We start from the raw sequence: 4,154 nt of genomic DNA, 5'->3' as shown, positions 1-4,154 counted from the left end.
CCACGTGGTCGGTCATTCATAGAGCTGATTTTTCCCTGAAAAGACTACGCGAGTATATCGGGGATTAACCTTTCTGCCTCCTATCTTCAGACAGAAACTGGAGACCCTAGTCTCAAGATTTTATCTTACTTTACGTATATTTAAAATAGCTGATAACTAGGATTAGTTTATCTTAACTTAATTCTATTACAAATCTACAGTACACAATACGCATATGCGAAATTAAACATCGCGGATAATTTCATGCTTAAATAAAAGAACAATTCTAATTATTCATGGCAATTTTTTTCTATTTTTTTTATCTTGAAAAGAATTTTCAAAAACTTTTTTCGAAATGCAAAACAAGCTTTTCTATACCTTGACACTAACACAATCTTGTCAACTACCAGAAGAGCAGCATAATCTGCAGACGAAAATCACTCCCTATGACAGCAAAAGACTCGGCAGGCGATGCCACCCCTTCCCCCCCCCCAGTGAAAAGCAGGGGTGCCACTAGCATGACAAGGGAACACAAGTATCAGGGGCCCAAGACTGTTCATTTGCCTCCCAGCATACATAAAGGGGATTACCAATAGACCCCTGGCTGTCTTCAAGAACGCGCTGGACAGCATCTAAAGTCAGTACCTGACCAAACGGGCTGTGGTTCGTACGTCGGGTTGCGTGCGGCCAATGACAACAGCCTGGTTGATCAGGCCCTGATCTGCCACGAGGCCTGGTCACAGACCGGGACTCGGGGGCGTTGACCACCGAAACCCTCTCCAGGTATACACTCGGTGGGTCAGCACAACTGTCGCTTCCTGGTACAAAGTCTCCTTCACTCTGTCTCCTGAAAGAAAATTTCTCTCAAGTTAATTTCTCTTGGCTCCATTACCACCTCCATTAGTCACCAGCTCCAATTCATCATTGGACCTAAGCTATTATTTGGATTTTATAAACATGAAAAACCTGTCAGTTGAGTGACACTTGCAAATAGTCGCAACATGAGCGCTTTACGACCCTCAAGGCCACATTTCAACTACAGCTCAACATCTACAACTTGACGTAGGGCAGGTATCGCAACTTGAGGCATTCCATTGTACTACATCACTGACTTCATAAAACAAGGATTCCTGACCACTGGCTCATTTCCAAGGTTGCTTCATTCCATATGTGTTGCTTCATTCCATGTGTGCGCGTATAACAGGAAGGGCACTGCAATGGATCAGAGAATACCTGACAGGGAGGCAACAGCGAGTCATGGTACGTGATGAGGTATCACAGTGGGCACCTGTGACGAGCGGGGTCCCACAGAAGTCGGTCCTAGGACCAGTGCTTTTTTGGTATATGTGAATGACATAACGGAAGGGATAGACTCAGAAGTGTCCATGTTCGCAGATGTGAAGTTAATGAGGGAATTAAATCATATGAGGATCAGGCAGGACTTCAAAAATACCTGGACAGGCTGGACACCTGGTCCAGCAACTGCCATCTCGAATTTAACCCCGCCAAATGCAAAGTCATGAAGATCGGAGAAGGGCAAAGAGAACCGCAGACGGAGTATAGGCTAGGTGGCCAAAGACTGCAAACCTCGCTCAAGGAGAAAGATCTTGGGGTGAGTATAACACTGAGCACGTCTCCGGAAGCACACTATTGGGCTATTGGGCCGTGCGGACATGCTGCGCAGTAGCTCCTGATTGAGTTGGCTTTTGCACAGTGTTGACATGTACTTAGCTCTGTGAAGACCTGTTTGCACGCTCTCTACGAATTGAAGCAAGATGCCCTCCATTGAGCAACTTTACCAACAGCTTAAGGAAGAATTGAGGTTGGCAAAGATGGAGATTCGGCGACTGACCGAGGAAAACAAGAAGATTCGTAGTAGTCCTCCTGTTTTGAGTCCTCAGGTCAAGAAGGGAAACTGGTCAGTGGCTGGACAGCAGGGAACGAAGTTGACGATCAAGAAGACGAATGGAAAGGTAGAAACGATGAAGAAGAAAGAGACTGCCGTGGAAACTGTTGTGGAAACGTCTAATACATTCTCAGTGCTACCCGACGAATGTGAGTCGACTACTGGGAACATCACGACGAACGACACCAAGGAAGGTAAGAATATTTTGGTGTTGGGGATAGCCAAGTTAGGTATATGGATAGGGCGTTCTGCTTGAAGGACAGGAGTAGGAGACAGAGAGTTTGCTTTCCTGGGGCTGGGATGGAGGATATAGTTAGCCGTCTGGATGACATCATGAGAGGTAATGGGAGCAATCCTATTATCTGTCTCAGTGCTGGAGGCAACAATGTTGGCATACGTAGGAGTGAAGACCTGATTAGCAGGTATAGGTCAGCAATAGAAATAATTTGGAGTAAGGGTGGGAACCCTGTCATATGTGGTATTTTGCCAAGGAGAGGAGTTGGAAATGAATGGTTGTCCAGGGCAATTGGTGTCAATTGCTGGCTGGACAAATACTGTAAGGAAAATGCGATAACATTCATTGACAACTGGGACCTGTTCTATGGCAGAAATGACATGTATGCCATGGATGGGGTTCACTTATCTAGGTCTGGGGTGGTAGCACTGGCAACTGCAGTGGAGGGAGCAGTTAGGACTTTAAACTAGGAATAGTTAGTGGTATGGGTTTTGGCAGGAAAACAGTGAAGTCCCAGTGTAGTAATATTAGGAGTTCTAGGGGAACTAGTAATAAGCAGAACGAGGTAGACATTGAAAAGCCAGGGACTTTGGGTGATAAGGACAGTAATAGGTTTAGTAGAAAAACAGAAATGAGCAGGAAGGGTAAAGAGAAAGGAGAGTCTTTCAATGTTTATTATGCTAATTGCCGTAGTGCTAGGAATAAGATGGACGAGTTGAGATTAGTTGCTAGTGCAGGTAACATTGATGTATTTGCCTTAACTGAGACGTGGTTTAATTAAAAAAGGCGGGACATGCCTGCGGAATGTCATATTCAGGGTTTTAAATTGTTCCAAGTAGATAGAAGTATCGGGAAGGGGGGTGGGGTGGCATTGTATGTCCGAGATCGCTTGAACTGTTGCATGAAAACGGGTATTAAGTCTGAAGTAACACATACAGTCTGTTTGGATAGAATTTTCAGAAGGGCATGAAAAACTGATTTTAGGAGTGATATACCGTCCCCCAAACTTAGATAGGGACCAAGGGAGACTACTATGGGAGGAAATTGTTAAGGCCACAAGGCACGATAATGTAGTAATTCTAGAAGACTTTAACTTTAGTCATATTGATTGGAATTTCTTGACTGGGAATTTAGAATCATACGACTTCTTAGAAGTAGTTCAGGATTGTTTTTTGAAGCAGTTTGTGACAGAACCTACAAGGGGAAATAACCTGCTTGACTTAGTTATGGCAAACAATGAGTCCCTTGTTAATAATTTAGAAATTTCAGAGGAACTGGGTGCTAGCGACCACATTTAGCATTGAATGGAAGTACGATAGTAGCGATAACTCAGTAACAGTCCCAGATTTTCGCTTAGCAGATTACGATGGGCTTAGAGAACACTTATCTGTTGACTGGGGTAACGAAGTGAGCTATCAATATGACAGTTTTCTGAACACTATACATGCTGCTCAAAGAACGTTTATCCCATATAAAGAAATTATATCAAAGAGAAATGACCCAAAATGGATGAATAATAGGCTCAAATATCTACTAGGGCATAAGAAAGGAATTTATAGGCGTATCAAAAGAGGTGAGGGTCATCTTATGAATCAGTATATTGACATTAAGAGGGACATTAAAAAGGGGATAAGAAAAGCTAAAAGGGACTATGAAATTAAAGTTGCTAGGGATTCTAAAACTAACCCAAAAAGTTTTTTCCAGGTCTATAGAACAAAAGTTAGAGATAAGATAGGTCCCCTTAAAAATAACTATGGGCACCTTACTGACAAAGAGAATGAAATGTGCTCGATTTTTTATGATTATTTTCTCTGTTTTTACACAGGAAGACACTAACAATATTCCAGTAATTAATTTTTATAGTGGGCTAGAAGATAAATTATGTAACATCACAGTCACTAGTGAAATGGTTGTGAAGCAGACACAGACTGAAGCAAAATAAGTCGCCGGGTCCTGATGAGGTTTTTCCAAGGGTTCTTAAGGAATGCAAAATGGAACTCTGTGAACCATTAACTAATATTTTTAATTTATCTC

Source organism: Cherax quadricarinatus, chromosome 13, assembly GCF_038502225.1.
Source record: "Cherax quadricarinatus isolate ZL_2023a chromosome 13, ASM3850222v1, whole genome shotgun sequence".
NCBI classification, from domain to species: Eukaryota; Metazoa; Arthropoda; class Malacostraca; order Decapoda; family Parastacidae; genus Cherax; species Cherax quadricarinatus.
The sequence above is the reverse complement of the archived record's forward strand: the minus strand, read 5'-3'. Positions refer to the sequence as shown.